A 20,541-nucleotide genomic window follows, 5' to 3' on the forward strand; every position below is an offset into this window, starting at 1 on the left:
AAGGAACTAGTTATTGCAGTTGGAATGTAAGTTTCTGAGTAGCAAACCTGAAACAGAAAACAGCAGCTCAGACGTGGCTCATTAGCAGATCTATTGATCTCCTTGAGCCAGGTTTTGAGAAAGAGAACATGTGCAGAATCCATGCTTTTTTCAGATATTACAATTCAGATCTTAAAATAACACTGATGTGTGCATCCATCCTTAGTTTCATGTTAATACAAAGATGTGCTGGGACTGTCAAAGTGTGCATCCTGCCCTAATTCAGCCAGCCAGCAAGGACTTCCATTCAAGTGGCACTCACAAAGCAACACTGCAGTGTGCCCCTCCAGGAGCTCCAACTTTTCAAAATGCTGAGTGCCCTCCTCTTTTGAATGTAAATTGTGAAAAAAGTACTTCCCAACTCCACCCAAACTAAATGCTCCTAGCTTAGAGATTGCACACTACATAAGCGGAACTCCAGGAGTCACCAGTGGACACTCCTCCCCTCCCTCCCCAAAATTCTTCAGGAAAAAAAAAAAAAAACAACCAAAAATTTATGTATCACAGAGCTCATTAACATCTTTATGATAGTCTCCACTAGTTGCAGTATTCCACTTCAGAAATAATATTTCTGCAAAGTATTTATACTGTGTTAAACTTAAACCCCCTGAGCCATGCTGAATGTAATCACAGGTACATCTGTTTCTGTCGTATTTGAATTCATAGCCTAATTCAATTGCAAATAATTAGCTATTTATCACCATGAAGTTACAAAGTCAGAAAGGGTCAATATGATTCTAACCATTTAACAAAGGACAGAGGCCTTAAAAGGAGGAAAGGGGAGAAAAACAAAATAAATCCTAGTGATAAATCCCACAGTAAATCAAATACAATCAGTTCTGCTTGCCCATCATACCCACAGACAACCGAATTCCTTTGTTTTTCTTTGCAGACTTACAGAATTTATTGCTAAAAACATAATTTAAGTCTATCTTTCACTTTTACAGCCTGAAGAGGAGAATTATTTAGTCAAAATAACATGAGTACACAGCTCTTGTAATACTGTAGTGACCTCAGTTTCTAACACCTACGCTGAAGCATTACTATAAGTCACAAAGTTTTTTCACTTGCAAGGGCATCTTAATTATCCCACCCATGACAAGAATGCTTTTGGAAGATAAAGCCTGTAATTAACTTGTTGCCAAACAATATGTTTACTGTCCCTGAAGGTCAGTTCTAGTATAAAGGCATAAGGACACTTAGCTTTGGGAGAGGTGCATTGTAACTGCCATCAAACATTAACCAAGTGGTCATCCATTATCTATAGTAGCAATGCAGAGTAGGAAAATATTCTAAGCACCATAAAATGACTGTGCTAAGATAAATCTCTACTGCAACACACAAGGCTTGCAACACATAAGTGTAACTAGAGATAGGGTGCTTGACCTATGGTAACCAGACTTGTTAGAAATTCCACTTAATCTCAGTAGTCAGTTGGTAGTAGGAGAATTTGCTCAAGACAGTCAAACAAGAGTGCTCCTGTACTATGGAAATCTGTCCTTGCTGGTTGCACTTGTGGGGAGAATTCAGGTTTTGAAACTGTTTTTAAAGATTATACCAAAACAACTGTGAGAGCTCCTTGCCTTGTTTAGTTCTGAATTTAAATTAGAAATTTGCATACCCCAGTTTGAGTAAGAAACCTGAGATCTGAAAAGGGCAGGGTGAGGATGTACAAGTACAGGTGTAACAAGGGATTTCATTAGCCCTGCACAAAGTCATGAAGGGCAGCTTAGCACTCCTGGAACAATTCCTATAGCAAAGTATAGAATTCCTCTACAAAGTATAGTCTCCTGATCTAGGGAAATGAGAAAGTAAATGTCTTTGAGTAGAGATCTCCTATAATACCAAAATTCATTGTGTGCATGAACTAGGAGAGGTAGAAACAGGAAAACAAAAAAAAAGTACAAACAATGGAATAAAATTAAGGAAAACTATATTAAAGAAATTTACATAAAACACTTCTATGCTGTTGTGCCGAGTCTCTGACTCACATCATCATCATTATTCTGTATTTTAACAGGAAAACTAACAGACACTTGGCCCTTCCTTTGCTTTATGTTCTGCTTACAGCCAGACAGATGGAAGGAATGGAAAGCAAAGAAAAGCAGCTAAGAAAATCACGGGGGAATAAAATCATCTTTGCCCAGCCAGACCCACTCTTTCATCCCACGCTCACAGCATGCTCTCCTTCATGTAGAGGAATAGGTAACAACTGAGAACTTGTGTTTTCCCCAAAGTATTGGACAATATGGGAACAACTTGTGAAGAAATGGCATATGGAAGAACCTAAACATGGCAAACAGGCAAGAGTGAAAAAAGTAAACAGGAAAAAGAAATTTGGATGAGAAAATAGGAAAGATGAAAATGTTGTCTATTCAGATGAAGGAAGGAAGGATCCATCTAAGAAGGGAAAATATTATGGATTTAAATAGGGAAAGAAACAAGAAATCTGGCATGCCAGAATCAATGAATGTACGACCTGGAGGAGGAAGGGGAGTCTGGAGACATTCACATGCAGGTGTGACCATTAACACTGCACTGAAGTAGTAAAAAAAGAAGTTCTTTAGCCATATAGCAGACCATTAATTTTTAGACTTTGAATTTGTACCTTTGATCTAAAACTAGTTGATTCAAGTCTGTGTTGTTTGAAAAACTCCTGTATGTCAGCACTTAGAGACTGGAATAGCTTGTCTGTGTTGAAACATGGACTATTTGCAGGTTTTCCATTGAGAATAGATTGGATTTCAAATTCCCCCACTTAGTTACCAGAGGCCTTTCCATCAGCTGGAAACACTTTTCAATCCATCTTGCCAACTTTTGACCTATGCTAGTTACTTTTGGAAGGTGAAACCCATCAGGATCAGGCATGGATAAGCAATTCTCCACTGAGAGCATGTCAAATAGACATGCAGCCTCCCCTGAGCCAGAATGCAGCAAATGTGCATTTCTCAGGAAGGGACATTTAGAGCTGTTCATATGGAAGCAAATAACAAGAACTTATGTCAGTCTGCACTTCTCTTGTAGCTCAGTGTAGGCATCACACATGCTATTTACTTTCTGAAACAACACTGGAGAGTGCTGTTTATGTGCTGCCTATAGACCATCTAATTAAAGAGCAGAGCATATTAAAGCAATGGAAAAAAAAGTAGTTTGTTTCTGCAGCACAAAAAGAAGAGTCTGACTGCTAGGCAAAATAACTGACATACTGTTAGCCTGAATATGATGGCATAACAAGCTACCATAAAGTAAGAAAAGGCTTCAGCTGATCTCAGCCCAGAAACTTTCCATGTTCTTCCTTCACTACTCCAAGTGTCAGGCAGCTGCAAGGTGAGTTGACTGAGCTCCCACCATTTTATGCGAAATGGAACTCTGTCTCTATGGATGGCTGGAAGCTCATGGCACCTGATGCCATAACAGCATTATCCTACAATACTGCACGTGGAAATACACCCAAGTCCTTCCTCATGTTCTTCCCATCTTTACTCTTCAACATCCATCCATAATTTTTAATCTTTTTTTTTAACAAGTCACCACATGTCCAGCTCTGATGTTTCTTTAATTCCCCAGATGAGTTCCTAACTTACTTGTTGCTTGAAGGAAGGCAAGCCTCCTGCAGGCTGGCTGCACCCAGCAGAGAATACAGATGCCTTGTTGCAGCAGGAGGGAGAAAATCAGAGCTGAAGTCATTATCCCCTTCACCACCACCCCTCTCCATCCTCTGTGTAAACTCTGACAGCATTCCCCTCTTATCTTCTTCAACAGTGTCAAGCAAAATGAAAAGGTTAGACTTGAAGGCTTGTATGTGGCCTTTAGATTAGACAACTCATTAAAAAAAGCAAAAAAAACCACCACCAACAAAAAAACCTACACACAGCAAAATATTTTTAAAATCACAGAAACACAAAGGTTCAAGGACTTAGCTGTATTACACATGCTTTAATACTCTTCCACAAAGAAATACTCAGTATCATGCTTCCCAAAGTGACTGGGGAACCAACCACAGGACCAAAATTTTGCTCCAGTATGCAACAACATATTGCAGATGCAAATCACCACACTTTGGAGCACCATGCTCCTTTATGTTGCCCTTCATACTGAAAGGGATGCTAAAAATGAAAAATCTAAGTTATCAGCTTCAATCTGGTTGGGGCTTTCCCTTGTATTTTCTGTATTTAGCATCACCCTGTTAAAATTGTCCTTCCCTCTTCCACATACCCACATTTTCTTTCCTTGTTCTGGTGGAGGCTGTTTGGACAATTACCCAGCAAGAAGTGCAGACAGTGCTGTGAAACCCTCTAAAAAGCTTAGGTCACAGGCTACCACTCAACTTCTCTCACAGCAACAGCCATAGGTCAAGTTTCTCATGGAAAAAAAAAGGAATATTACTAAATATTCAGGCTCCAGTGCTATGTATCAGGACATGTCCACTGGATGATGGATTGCCCTACCCATGGATCAGCAGTGGTTTGTTACCCCAGGCTTAAGCCAGCTCAATGGAGTAACTTTTAGAGTAGTTCATAAGCCTTTGCACATCACCTTTTAGGCTTTCAGTCTTTTAAACACAATTCAGAGGTTTGGGGTAAAAATATATGGGCTTTAGTTTTGCATCAACACCACACATGCTCAAAACAACTTGTTATCTAACATTCATCTGTTTGTCTAGAAAATAAATGTCAGTACTGTCAGGAAAGGGAAAAGTTTATGATTAAACTCCAGCTATATCATCGCTCATAATATTTGCTTGAAGACAGCAAAGATTTAGCACTTGATTTTTCATCCACCACTTTGAAATAGTATTGCAGAGAAGCCATACAAAAGAACACTTACATAGAAACACACAGCTTTACAGTCAATGTTGTTTTGTAAAAACCATTTTGGAATTAGTACAGTTTTAGGGTAGAAAAGTAATTCAATAAAATATCACACAGGATGACGGGACTAAGCACAGAAATCAATTTTGTTTAAACACAGGTAGATATCGACCCAATGATCTGCAACAGCCCAATGGAAAGCCAAAGTGCACTTCTCTGTTGTCGAAATGGACTGCTTTAAACATGAAGAAAATCATGCATTTCTCCATCATGAAATCTCCCTTCAAAGAGGAACAAAGAAACCACCCAGTCTTCTAGAATGTAATTTCCAGAGTAATTAATCAACTCAAATCATGACCCACCCCCCCCCCTCAATCAGTCCTACCCATCTGTGAAAATCACTGAGGGAAGCCCAACCTGAGAGTCATTGTGGGATGCCTGATCTACATTATATTCATATTCAATTGTTCAAGCCATAGCAAGGATAAAATAAGAAACCTGTTAGGGCATAGTGCAGAGACCACATTCCTATCCCATGAATGGTGCTCTCAAATGAAAAAAGAGCTGTTACACTGTTGCAGGCTAAATTAAGAATAGCAATAACAAAATACTATACCTTTGAGTATTATGAACATGGAATTAAGTTATTTATTCAAAGTATCCCATAACAGCAATATAAGCAACAGGCACAGGCACTTTACTTTTTTCATGTACTGATGAGTTTTGCATGTAGATAGCTCGTGTCTTGCCATGTCATGACTGCAGAACGACAGCAGATACTTATCCACTCAGACTTAATTAATTTACTCCCAAATGAATACTGCATTTAGAAGGAAATGTAATTTTATCCTAGAAAAGCACTTCACACAAACAGGACAAAACTGTTACCTCATCTGATTTGTATCTATTTTCTAATCACACAAGAGACTTACTATAAAAGAATTCAAAATTATTCTAAAAATATGCAGCTGCTATTGCACATAAATATTCCATCTTCCTCTCTGGATGAAATCTTTCTGAGGGAAATAGCAGACTTGCTTGAGGCTTGTTTTCCTTACATCTCATGTGGACATGCCTAAAGCACTCATATCACTTTTCCATCAAACTTTACATCACCTATGTGGAAATATCTACAAGTTCAACAATGTTCTGCTGCTTGTGTTCTGCTATTTCGGTGTTTTAATTATGTTACTTCACATGGCAGAATGAAGTTTGACATTAGTATTGAATCTCATAAATCATCACTTTAAGAAAATGCATTCCCTTGAGGAGAGGTAATACAGGTCATATGGGAGTCCCTGCTTTAGCTGCAAACCTCGTTAAACAACCTTAACTGTTTTCAGAATGTCAGTGGTAGGACTGTGCCTTCTGAGGCACATAAGAAGCAAGTTGTATGTTAGCCCTTTTTGTAATTTTTTCCTATTTGTGGTGGAAGTTTTTAAAAACTAGTATTAGGAGTCAAAAATGAAAAATTATATTAAATGTGAATTCAACATTAATTCAACAGTGCTGGCTCTGGAATAAAGGCATGATAGCACAGCGTCTCAGATGAACAGTCAACATAGTGGCAAGAGATATAGTCTCTCTAAGATTTCCTTCTCCTTTTTGATTTTTCTTCCTCCTTTCAAAACATTTTACTAAGAAAATGGCTGATGAGATAAAACAAAAACCAGTGTACCCCACATGAACATGAAAAAACAGTTTTACAATGATACTCAGTGATTCAAGATGGCAGAAGCTCACACAGGCTTTACAAATAACAAAACAAATCATGTTGCAATAAATTCCACTAGAACTATTTTCTTAGAATGCCAATTATTGTTTTTGTGAGGGTGAAATCATGATCCCATATCACTCTCTAAAGGGAGCCAATCAATCTGGTCTGTTTATTTACTAATGAAATTTTTAAATTGGGGCAGCAGAAATTTTGTACTTGCACGGCACAGCTTCCACAGGAATGTGATCTTATGCTCTGAATCCCATAGGGATGCACACAGACAGGGACTGATATCAAACACTGTGATGGTAGCAGACATACTGCAGTAATTCACAAAGGCTCAGGCATTTCTGTTTCTTCTTAAGAGAGCTGCAAAAAGGAGATGGTGGAAGTGTGCCTTTAAAAGAAGGTGGCAGTGCACCATTATTTCAGGAAATCTGTCCAACTCTTTCTGTTCTCCTTGCCAATTCTCTCAGTTTGTGCATTAAGGACATGCCAAGGAGCTTCTCTCCCAGGGTGTCCCAGATCAGCTGAGGAGTGGCAACAGCAGTGGAGGCTCAGTTTCCTAAATTAATGAACACTCTGCACTCCCTTTTCCATGTCTATTGATAAAGGAAGACTTGGCTACTGCCCACCACTCTACTTTTGCCCAATGCACTATGAAAAGGCTTTCTGCATGCTAGAAATCTGCACAGCAAAATGCAGATCTCTCTGTGTGTCTCCGAAGGCTGTCTCTGGGAAGCACAGTGCTTTAATACCTGGGACCTCATCCTGACCACCTGGGTTTAAGGCACAGAACCACTCAAAAGGGAGTGGGAAAAAAGGCAAATTGACGCCACTGCTTCTTGGGTGAAAATAATAAACCTAGGATCCTATTGCTATCAGCAAGTTGCACATGAATCCTTCTCTGCTCTGTTGTAGGGGATGCTCTCCCAAAGAACCAGCATGTATGGGCTGATCTAGGGGTAATGAAACCACTTCTTGAATGCTGGCCTGTGTCACAGGTTTAAGTAGCCTGTGAGGTCTTGAGCTGGCCTTACCTTACCTGGGTGCATATAATACATGCTAAAATAATTTTCTCAGAGAGAGAGGAGAGAGAATCAATATTTACCCCAGGATCAAAATGCTTTTCGTTTCAAGAACTCAGCTGTCTAGACAAACAAAGAACAATCATTTTGTTCCCATGACAAACAAAAGCTTCCTTGCCAGTAGAGACTGGATATTGACAATAACCTGTGAGCATCATAGCATGCATGGTAATGAGATGGCATTTTGCTGCAGTGGATTTCTGTCTTGTAGACTTCTGGGTTTGAATCCAAGCAGAAATATTAAAAAAAATCAAAATATACTATTTTCCATTAAATAGTAACATGAAAATAATAACAATCAACAAGCACTTCCACATCCCCCACATAAGCTTTATTTAACTTATTCTAATTGAAATACTGAGGCTATAAATAATGACTAGTAAATCACTCAGTGATTCAAAATGCAAGGAACATGGATTTTAGGGGTTTTTTTTGAAACTATTATTTTACTGCAATTAAGTCGGTAGTGCACCAAGCTACCACCAAAAATGTCACAGCAAATTAACTTCCTTTTTATTAACCATGGCAGGCAAAATAATTTTAAAAAGTGAAGGTGTCTTAGTAACGAGACTTAACTCAAGGAAACTAATTTACAATGACATGGGTTCCTCCATTCTGTATTACCTCACGCACTTAATAAAACACGCTTGAAGAGTCAAATTCTTATGTCATCTACAAATTATTGTGATCACTCTCTATCTAAACTGTATGAATTTTATTTCAAATAGAAGACCCAGTTTTCACCCTGTCTTATCAACGTGGCTTTTAGTGGCGTGGTTGTGTTTCAAAAGATGTCATGAGCCATGCTTGTGATCACCTGCTGCATTACGTGGACCTCAGCAGTGAGTGCCACAGGCCTAATAAAACCAGCTCTTGTTAGCCAACCACTGACTACAGCATGTATGAACTGGACCTCCAGCTTACAAAATGGAATTTTGTCAGCATTTAATCAGTCAAAAGCGTTCAAGTGAACACCAGCTCACCATGCTTCTTGGCTTTTTTTACATATTTTAAACACCTGCATTTAAAAAATAGTGTTTCCTCAAAGATACTGATGACATCTATTTCTTTCTAACGCTCCTTAATCAAACCAAAGCAAATCCTGAACGTTGCATTTCACCATCACGCAGAGTGTTTCTATCTGCTGCACTCTGCAGTTATTTCTGATTGCTATTTATCTCATTTTTCAGAAAAGCACTACCTCTAAGAGTGGTCAGTGAAAATAAACAGCACCAGTGATGCAAGAACAAGAAAAAACCAAGTGTAGGCTCACTGTACCCAGCAGGCACAAGGTACCACCCAGTCTGGAGGACGATAATCTAAATGTACAATACTGAACATCAACAAAATATATATTAGTACAGACTGAGAAGGCAGTGAAAATAAGATTAAAACAGAATCAGAAGTGCTATTTTATTTTAGTTTTTTTTTTTTTAATTTTATTTTACATGGGGTTTTATGGAGGCTCGGGAACTCACTGAGCTGAAAATTGTGGGAATTAAGAGAACACTGTGGAGAGGCATAATCTATGTTTGCTCTGTTCCTGCTCTTCCCTTTGCACTCTTTTATGGTCATTAAGGGACTTGTTGCCTTTTTTTTCCTTTTTTCTTTTCACACCATTCTAGAAACACAGCAATAGCAGCCTTCACGCATGGAGAGGACGGCGTAAGCTCCTAGTACATTTCCCAGTCCCCAAACTCATTTAATATAAAATCCTCCAGCTGAGGACATAACAGTTATTAAACTGATAAAAACATATGCTGCACTTGATCTTTGCCAAAAGGTCAAGAGGCAAACACGAATCAGCAGACTCGATGGTTTCTTGCTCTGACTCAGTGCGCACGCTGAGACTGAATCATCCCAAGATTTTAACACCAGGGTAACAACAATTATGCAGTTTTATCACTCAGATTTATTTCAAAAAGCTGCAGACAGACTACAGACCCCAAATAACTCGCTCCAGGATCTCAGTGAGCTCATGATTTTACACACACAGGAACTGTTTCAGGACGGGAACTTGAGGAAGTTAATGATGCCATGTCTAGCCTGCCAAAATATTTCAGCCTTGATCTGATTATTTCTTCTATGGTAAACTAAATAAAAAGAGAAAACACCTAGCTTTCCCTCTGGCCATCAAGCTCCTGAAGCTTTGATGCTCCCAGCCCCAAATATTTAAGGAATCTTCTGTTTTCTGATTCATAAAGGGTGTTTTTAGAAACACATCTCCCCTTCAGAAACTATTTCACAGAATTCTAAAAAGCTGAGGGAATTTTGAATAAATAACTTATTAAAAACAGAATTACTGCAGTGCATTTTCTTAATCCTTGCTGGACTCATTAGAGCATCTTACACACTAATTCAAAGACTAAATACCAGTCTTGCTAAAGCACAATTACTCGGTATCAAACTTCACCATAAATTAGCAGAGAACTGTCCACACATGAAGAGCACTAAGTCAATACTGCTAAAGCATCAAAAAATCATTCCTGTGCATGGAAACAGAAAGCATCTTTTGAAGTTAATGAGTAATAACAGAAGATAGTGTAGTAACTTGGAAAAAGACAACTATTTCTTTAAAATTATTTTCAAAAACACTTTGTAAAAAAACTTGGAAGCCTTTATACTACCAATGATATTTTCAATCACTCACCATAATCACTAATTGTTTGAAAGAATACAACAGCAGGTCACAAGGTGAAAGGAAAGGTATTGTCACAGCAAGACAAATTTAATATCCTGATGTTGGTGCTCCAAGCTGCACAAGACAATCAGCCAGTTATAAGGTAATTGTTTAATTTTCAGTACAGAGTGTTTAGTGAATCATTATCAGCAAATCCACTGTATTTTAATGAGTTAAAATATTTTAACAGCATAGCTTTGTTACTGTGTTTAATCACCTTTCCCTAAGGCTCTGAACAACATTTAAGCATGTGCCTAATTTGCTATTGAAGTCAAGAGAACGAACAATGAATGGTCAAGTTCAGCATGTGCTTAATGAGATTTACTGAGCCAGAATGCGGAAAACCCAACGTGAGCACAATCAAAGCCCTGAGGTATTAGCCAAGTCCATCCTGAGTTTCCCTGAAGATACAGGGCCTCCAAAAGGTGAATGAAAATTTTATTTTATTATGACATGTCTACTGCACACCCGCACGTCTGAAATATTTATGTAGCAAAACACATACCAGACTTTGTAGGCCTTTAAAGTAGCAAAGGAAAAAACTTTGGATTCATCTTAAAATACTAACTGGAAGATTTTGTGGAATTTTGTTTGGTGTCAGTAGCTCCACAATACTTTCTGACATGAAACAACTACTGATTTGTCTGATGTTTCCCCCCCCCAAAAAAAAATGCAGTATAATTTAGGTGTTTTGGGAATGGAGGAATGGAGCTAACATTTATATTTCAGTTATCTGCTCCTCTGTGAAAAAGAAGGAACTTAATCCAATATTACTATCCCACTTCCTCAGTCACTCAGGCAAACTCTGCAATCCTCCCACACCTGCATATGAACATCTGCATTGTACCAGTTGATACTTTTTCTCAGACTTAATTAAATTAAATCAAATCACCTGCATGCCTTTAAGCCCCCTTCTTTACTACCACTTCTTCTAGAGCAGGCAAGTTCAGTTTAACAAACAGCAACTCAATGAGCTTTGAATGCAGCATCTAGAATATACAACTGTACATTTTATTTTCTGTGACATTTAAATGGCCTAAGCGAACATTTAATTTCATTGCAATTAATAAATATTTTCTTGACAGTATATATTAAAAAAGGGGTTTGATTCCAGGAGAAAAAATTCTTCAGATTCCATACTCATTATAAATGTTCTAATCTGACTTTTACATATTTTAATTCTTTCTCTTTGAGCTTATATGGATCTGGTATTGGCATCAAATGTCACTGAGACTGTTTGGGGCTTTTTGCCCTGCCCAGAAAAAATAACAGTGATTTGGAGAAATATTTAGCAATTTCTCTGAACAACATACAGTCACCAATCCTTTCGCTAATGTGCTGTCAAAATCAGACAATCTGTTAAAGAAAAAAAAATTTTTAACATTTAAAAGTTCAATATAAATGTTGCTTCAAAATGGCAGTCATCAGCATGGGAAGGAGTTAATCTTCCCCACTCTTTTTCTAAGAGTAAAAAAGGCAAGGAACAGCTGTCACTCAGGTGATGAATACAAGCTGCCAGCCTTTTAAACAGCAGGTACAGCATTTGAGCTCTGAATTAATTAGCATTCAGAAAGTCTAAACACGGCTTGATAACTCTGCAAGATGATTTTTGTCCCTTCCTGCAAATTAATACTGCTATTAAGATGAGCAAGGGCACAATGCAGATCGTAATTGTACCCATTAAACAAAGTTTCACAAGTAATGAATTGGAGGCTCTTGCCAAGAATGCATCAAGTCAAATAAAGCCTTGCTGCAAATAACAGATGCACAGGAATCCATCTTCGCTTTTTCATGGCATTCACAAAGCCACACACAACATGGATTCCTGGGTAAATGCACAAAACGTTTTCTCCATATCAGGACGGGTTTCTCAAAAGTTCATGTTTTTAAACGCTTAAATAGTGGCTTTGTCTCAGAAGCATTGGGGCTACTTCCATTCAGGAGCCACTCCTAACATACACATATATCCTGAAAGGGAGTTAACAAGGCCTCAGAGATTATGCTTATAATGTCTTAAAAAATAAGGCCTCCCTCCATCAATTACTGCTGCAGCACTGCATCAAAGTCTACACAATCCATGTGGAAAATCTTCCTCCTATACTTATCATTTCCTTTAAACAATGAGCATATTTTATAAAGCACAAAAATGATTGATATCAGAATTTAATGATGTTTAATAAGTGGCCATCTGTCAACAGTCAAGGAGTAAAAAGGAAGCACATTATTATTTCCCAAAAGACTAAAAATATTGATGCTAATTAAAAGGCACATTATCATTATCTCAAAGCAATGTCTAAACACTAATCAGACTTCAGGTCCAGGGCAGGAGAAAGAGGGAGAACTAAGGATATGAGTGTTCCCCAAATGGATCATGGGATTTGAGAGTCTCCAAACTGGTGTTATGATAGCACACAGATTGGAAGTTGCCAAGTAGCTCAACTCTTTAGAAGAAACCTTTGGTGCATTTTTACAAAGATTTGTAGATGAAAAGAACCGTGCTAAACATGGGCCTTCATTATTTATTATTTCCAATTTTCCAGCCACCTTATTTCACAACAAAATACAACTTGTGGTGCCCAAACACATGATTAATTGCACCATACTAAACTGCAACGTACTCAGTACTTTTAGCTCAATGTCACGTTAACATAAAGGACTTATGTGGTCAAATAGACAAAAACCTGCACAAAAAGGAACAAAACCTATGCACATAGTGTCTGAAGCACTTTTGACTCTCTGGGCCTCAAGGAAGACCCTGTAGGGTTCAGGATGCTTCAGCTTCTCCTGCTGAGTGCTACGGAGGAGGAAGGTACATAAAGGTAGGTGGTTCCATCTGCCACTCATATTTGCCTGGAGCTCTGCCTTAAATATTAATAGTCAGTTTATTACCTTTTAAAACACAGGATTTATTGCCATTTTCACAATTCATCTTGATCAGAACCTCTTTTAAGCAAACCTCTCCTAACCTCAAAATCCATACTTCCTATTCTGAGGCCATCTAGAGCCTACAACATACTTTTTGCCTCAGAATGTAGAAGCTGATGAGACTCTTAGCATTTATTGCCTGCAGAGAGGCACAGTTACAGGCCAGTGGCAAATGTTTTCCTGCCCTTGAGATATGAGAGATGTGTGAGCAAGATATGACTGATCCTACCTCCCACATCGTGGAAACTCTATGTACAGTCCCAGGTTCAGCAATACTGACTCTGAGCCAGGCCCAGCAGCTCACCAACTCCATGAGGTTTGATGTTGTTAGGAGGAGAATACAGAGGAGAGATGCAGAATATTCCTGTGCTGAAGGTAAGCAAAGCGTAAACAAACATGAAGTAAAAGGAATACTGGGAACAGGTGGAATGAATACAGGGATGAGAAAATCACACTGAAAGCATAAAAATGGCACACTGAAAGTATCCCAGGCTGGAGAAAAGCACAGCTACCCTGGCAGTCGAGGCCCAGGGGCATGAGTACCATTCCTAATTGAGAGCAGGCATTTTCCCCACGGTATTTTTACTGGCTAACTTTTTCACCTATAATTGCCACTATCAAATTACCATCTCCATTGTGCAAAGCCACCTCTAGTCTTCCTCCTCAGGTCAAGGAACCCATTCATCACTGTCAAGTGAAGCATATTTCCATTTTTACTTGTCGTTTTCAAACCATCACTTCACACAGGTGTGACCTCTGATCCTGACTTTCCTTCCAACACTCCCCTTGCTCTACTCTGATAGTCCTCCATTATCTCCTTCCTGAGAAACATTAAAAAATTTTAAAGGAGATGTTCCTGGCTTTGATTACCCTATTCCAATATAACTCCTTGATCTTCAGCATAAACACTTCAATCATTCTGGCATTTTCATTGACTCAAATTAAATGCAGAGACAGTAATTATTTCACAATCCCCTTGCCCTTTCATACACAAGTCTTCTGCCTTATACAATGACAAAGTATTACCTCCCAGACTCTTAATGGTTCAGATACTTCATATACATTTTGGATATGAATCTGGCATGAGGGGACTCATAAGTAAACCTTGTGAGGCTTACCCAGTACTAATTGTGAGTGATTACAGTGCTTTTCTCATGTCGAGCTCCAATGCTCAAACATGACGTGAGCCATACAACAGTTCCACTGATTAACAGGTTCCTTGGGGTGCTCATGACAATGAAGTTTAAGATCCCCTGCATTTTACAGCCTCTAAATGTACATTCAGCAAAGCTGAAGAAAAAAGTAAATTCACAGTAATGTTTACATGAATCGGAGACTGGACATTTCGACAGACACACAGAAAGGAAAAAACACCATCAGTATCCAGTTTTACTTAAGTTATTTACTTCCATATTCACTACATTTGTTTTAAACTGGCAGTAAATTCCTTATTCTTGGTGCATCTCAGATTTGCCTTCTGACTCTGTGCAATTGTTGTACATTGTATAGCTGTCAGAGCAGAAGTGGAATGTATGAAAAGCTGGATAATTCTAAGTTGGGGCATATGGTACTACAGAGAATGTAGGGGTTAGTAGGAAGAAGGGGGTTTTGTTTTGATTTTTTCCAAGAGTCTGGATATAACTAAAGCTTTTTCTGGTGGGCAAAGAAAATATCCCATGTTTATCCATTTCTCCACAATTTGAAAATTTGCTTGCCTTTCCCCTCCCCCCCGCCCTTTTTCTTTGGGGGTTGTTGGATGGGAAGAGAAGAAGAGCAGAAGTTATGTTATGTTTAACATTAATTCTTATTTACATGACAAATAATAGACCTTCCTTCTGGTTTGTTTCTTGTGTCCTAAGAAAATGCGTTCTCAAAGAGCATGCATGACATTGATTTTCACCAAAAAAAACACTGAAATGAGCTAGCTGCTGTGGAAACAGGCCAGGCTTCATACCTCACATGCATTGAAATGACCAGCACAGTTCACTCTTCTCAAAGGTATTGCTTCAAGCTGATTGCTGACTCAAGACAAGAACACAACCCTGGTCACAGTGAGTTTCTAAGCATTTTCTCTGCAGCTGCAGGGTATAGAGGGTTTTCTGTTTGTTTTGCTTTTTTTCCCCCCTCTTTCATATGAAACCTCAGATTCTGGAGTACAGTTTGGCAGCATCCAGGCTGAAATCACTGCCAGTTTCCTAGGGTACAGAATCTCTAATACCACAAAGCCCTGACTATCTACTTACCCAAAAAATAATAAAAATTTTCTACCATGACTGTCCTTAAAATATATGACTTGTTTTTTTTCTCTCTTGCTTGCAGCTAATCCTTTCTGTCAACAGGGTTTCATCTGTAACAAGCCTGCCTGTGACATGCTAGGTCCCAATACATCTCTCAACAAATCCCCCGTGTTCACTAAGCAAAAAGGTTGCAAAAAGGACAACAGAGACAGAGCCTCTCTCCTCTAATGGGATCAGAAAGGCGGTGCTTTCCCCTGGAAGACGCTCATCAAAGGCGAGGCCGGGAGAGACAGCGCGCTGGCAACGAAGTCCCAGATCACATATTGCATTTCTGGTGTGTGGGAATCCATAAAATCAGGGGAAAACCTGCAAAAAAGCAAGCCTCAGAGACAGCAGAACTGTGATCAGAGCTAAGCAGTAGCCATGAGATAGGTCAGCAGAAAAATTATGTAAAAGGTAGAAAAGTAAGGAAAAATAGAACAATGGTCTGTGTATCAATGCTTGTCTAGAACAACTCCCTAAGCTGCAGAAAAGTTTATCTAGCAAGATATTAGGAAGTTTGAAGCTTAATAATGGAGCTCTGTGCATTGCGTTTTAAGGCTTACAAGCAGGTATTGTATTCAAAATAAGCAAGCCTTGTTTTAACCAAAGGTACCTGTGCTTACAGTGACTGGATAGAACTACTGTCAATGTGCTTTTGCTTTGTGTGATTGGTCAAAAAACTTTGTAACATTAAGTTCTTGGTCTGCTGCCTGGCATCTTCCCATTGTCATAACCATGTAACGAGACTGATGCTGGAAAAAAAAACAGCTCAAGGCACGTTCCCAGCAGTCCTGTCCTGTTTGTTATTTGTACACAGCCCCCGGCCGGAGATACTGGTGCATAAGCAGAACAGTGCAGTTGTGGTATTTGTATTCCTGAAAGGCTACTCTGTCAGGTTCAATTATTGGTCACACTGTCATGCTGGAAAGCTGATCCAGGTGATGTTTGCTTCATACTCAGCAATTTTGAACACTGTTTTTTTAGCTTTAAGGGCTGGCATTGTACATTGTACATTGTCCCAAGTCTCGCTCTTTAGGACTTCTTCTTCCTTTTTTCCTCCCCTCTTCTGCCTCTGCTTCAATTTAACACTTCTTCACTTTGCCCCACATATCAAAAGAAAATGCATGAGGTGGTAAAAACTGGATGTATCATTTTCACCAGCAACGAATTACCAGAGGCTTCCCTTGGTTTTGCAGAAGGGATAATGGGAATAAACTCCCTAAGAGCCATTTATTCTGCCCACTTACCCAATGCCTGGCCCTCTACCCACAGCAGCCTGAGCTTAATGTGCAGCTGTGGAGGGGAGAGGACATTACCTCTCCTGCAAAACGCTTTTACATGGCATGGCTGCTTTCTCCCAGTTTCCCAGGGAAAGAGCTCCATTTTCATCTTGTTGACAAGGAAATGAAAATTGCCCTCAAATTCACTGTACTGACACTTAACACCTTGGGGGGTGTTTTTCCATCTTATCTGAGATTTCAAACCAGTTCCCAAAGTTCACTGCGCTTCTCTGAAATCTGCTGCCAAGCCAAGAGTTGCAATTCACTCAATGGCCCAAAGTACTGCTAAAGCTGGTCTTGATGAGTGTCAAACTGCTAATAAATGAGAGATATCACAACAGCCATTAAATCAAAAATTGTAGAGACTCTCATTTTGTCTTCTGAGATGTCTGAGGAACAGTGTGCCTCTATCTGAATATACACATTCTCAAATGGAAAGACAAAGTTAAACTTGGGCCTGAATTAACTGAGCCTCCATTTAACTGAGGCTACTTTGAAAAGGATATGGTCTGCTATCAAAACTGATTCTGTTCTTGGACTGATTAGATGGGGCAGCGGAATGACAGAGTTCACCCACTGACATGTCAGCTGACACTCTACACAATTCTGTATTCTTTCAGATTCAGCACCTCATATCACCTCAACTAAAACTAATTATAACAACTATTTACCCTTAGTAACTTCGCAAGCAATTCTATTATTTACTTTTTACAATACTATTTATTATGTCTGATGCAGTTACTTGGTGTTACAACCAGCTGAAACACCCAACATATAATTTATAAAATTTCACCTTGGGCACTCTGCTGAAGTGCTGGCATTGCCAATTCTCTATGGGACATCTGCACTTAAGTAAATACTGTTGCAGACACTTAAGACAAATTTTCACACACCGGTCTATTAATGTTTCCTACATGCAAAACTCCCAAATGAACCAGAGGCATTCATTAATAATGTGCATTAATGGGCAAAAATTTCTTCACATGGACTCCATAAATCTTCAAATACTTGCAAGATAAATAGTTTGCTTTTGTGTAATAGAAAAGACAAAATTTTGTGTTTGATTAAACACTTGGACCTAATTATTTTAGGAGTATATCAGCACTCCTACCAAGCACAGACGGGAATAAGTAAGAATTTATTTTATGCTCCCTTTGCTATGTTCACAGGAATATAAATTTGCATTTATTGTATTATTGTAACTAAATTTGAGAACCATTCATCTGGGGAAAAAAATGCAAGGAAGACCCACATTTCTGCATGGATGTTAATTATCTGGGTAAAAACAATTAGGCCACAGCCACCCTACCTACCTTGTAATGAGGTGAGATCCTAAGAAGAAACAGAAAAAAAATAGTAAAAGAAAAAAAACAGGGCAATTTGGACAGATTTTCCCACCTGCTTTCAGCATGGCTGGTCAGTCAGCAGTCAGCTAAATAACTCAAAAAGTAAGAAGCGAAAAGATAACTCATTTACTAATTGTTGAAAAAGAGCACAACAGCAGTGCAACCACACAGCTCTTCCTCTCATCCAAGCAGAGAAGCCAGCATATGCTATTATTTCAGGGGTATACTTCTCCCCCTGAGAAATAACCCTGACTCATGTAATAATTTGGTTTATGTGTTTATAGACAGTAACTGCAGCTGAATTCAGGCACAAGTTTCACTTTTTTCAGCTAAATCTGAAAGTAAAAAGACCTACATAAAACCACCTTATAAGTGAATCTGGAGAAAAACAGTAGTACAAACAGAAAAACTACACAAACTCCTTGTAACAGTCCAAAACTTTGGCTTTCCAAGGTATGTGGTCATCTGAGCAAGTCCCACTGGGACCACATGGCATGTAAACAGATTAACATTTTGTTTAAACATCAATCAACAAGACCTCTCCATTCAAACCCAGGTCAGCTGCACTGGCAGCTGCTGAAGTGGTGACATTCCCTGCTTACACAGATGCCTGGGAGTTGGTGGAAACACCATTCTACTTTGAAAATATCCTCCTAGAACCTTACAGCTTAAGCTTTTCAAAATCTATTTCAAAAAATATTACAGTAAAATTTCTGGGGACAACCCCAATTGCTTCCACCATCCTCTTCGCATTCAGAATATTGGAGTTAAAATCCCAAACTTTTCACTCCAAAGAACAACCAGTGCAATTTTCATACATTCCTCTGCACTGCTCATTGTCATTGCTGTAAAGTATTTCAGACACAGTTCTACAGGCAGGGACTTCATGGAAACTCTCCAAGAAAAAATGGAAAGCACTGGCTTAAAACACTGATCAGCAGATGAGGGGAAGCTTGCAAAGAATTCTCTTGGATCACTCTTTTAAGTTGAATTTGCAGAAAGGTTGTGCCTCATCACTGAGGATGCCAGGCAGGTAACACCACATGAATCCAACAGAACAGCAAGAACAATTGGAATGAATCCCCAAAAACCTTTGTTAAAGGTGGTACATGCAAACACAGGCTGAAACAAGCTATGATGGCATACCTGGGAGGCACATGGGGAAAAGTGGTGGGGTGAAATGAGAAAGAAAAGTGTGGTGGTTTCAGCTTGAATCAGGCAGAAACACTAATTTTGTGTAGTGGTTTTTGTTCCCCAATTTGAGATTTTCCAGCTAACACACTAATTAATGTGGTGGGTTCGGTGCTGGCTAAATGCCAGCACACCCACGAGGATATATTTACACATTTCTTGCTGTGAGATAGGATTAGGAGGAAGGTAAAGCAGGCTCAAAACTTTAAAAGAGTATAAAGAAAAGTTATTAACAGTAACTAAAAGAAAGAATAATAGGAATCAGAATAAAACCTTTAGAACACTTCTCCTCTCCCCATAACCTTTTCTTCCCTACTAACAATGTGCAGAAGAAATTTAGTCAGTTTATAATTTCTGGAATAGTCTTTTTTCAGCTCACCTAGGCAGAAGAGTCTCAGCCAAGTTGGGGGAAGGCAGGCCCTGTCACCTGCTCAGGCCAGAAGGAAAAGAGGGCTTCCCAGGACTTTTTTTGCCCTTAACATAGATATTCACAGAAGTGTGTCTAGCTTTCTCAGCAGTTTAACAGATTGTCAATTCTCAAAGCTAATTACAAATTGGTTTTTTGTCAGACATGGCAAAGCCAGCACATTAGGAAAGACACAAGGACAGTTAAATCGTTTTCTTGGTCTTAACTTTAAATGTTTGTCAGATTTTTTGGTTTTTTAATTTCTTTTAGGATGAATAAACACCACCAAGTTTTGCCAAAAACAGCCTTGATTTGTTATGAACAAATCCTATTCTTCCTCTCTGCCATGTAAATATACATGATCAAGTTGCAGGCGATAAGCAGTAAAGAATAACAAAATCTGGTCTACTTCACTGTGAGGGAACAACTTGCGCACATAATCCACTTCCTAGATATTCTTCAGCACAATGTACAAGAATTTAAAAATGTGTTACCCATGACAGTTCTCCTAATACCTTTAATTAAAACACTACCAGAAGTTATAATGAAAAAGCATTACTTCTTTTTTTAATACACTAAACCCTCAAGCTCCAGTTATTTTACATTCTGTTAAAAAGGAAATGAATAATGAAGCCACATTTTGGGATTTAACATAATCATAAGATTCTCAGTTAAAGGGCAGGAAAGAGGCTTCATTTTAAAATTTCCTTTTAACAGATACAAGCTTTATGTTCCTTTATTATTGCAAATACGCTAATTTAAAATGTCACCCTTTTAAG

The 20,541-nt window shown here is 38.7% G+C and overlaps 1 protein-coding gene and 1 non-coding gene across 5 annotated transcripts in view; both read right to left on the reverse strand.

Moving 5' to 3' along the window:
- The window catches only part of MACROD2 (mono-ADP ribosylhydrolase 2), an 850,453-nt gene that overhangs the window by 453,883 nt on the left and 376,029 nt on the right, over window positions 1-20,541 (reverse strand). The gene's annotated exons all lie outside the window — the stretch shown is intronic.
- LOC132071894 (U2 spliceosomal RNA) lies at window positions 9,261-9,451 on the reverse strand. Its single transcript, XR_009418238.1, has one exon. It is a non-coding gene; the product is annotated as a U2 spliceosomal RNA (small nuclear RNA).

Source organism: Ammospiza nelsoni, chromosome 3, assembly GCF_027579445.1.
Source record: "Ammospiza nelsoni isolate bAmmNel1 chromosome 3, bAmmNel1.pri, whole genome shotgun sequence".
Classification (NCBI taxonomy): domain Eukaryota; kingdom Metazoa; phylum Chordata; class Aves; order Passeriformes; family Passerellidae; genus Ammospiza; species Ammospiza nelsoni.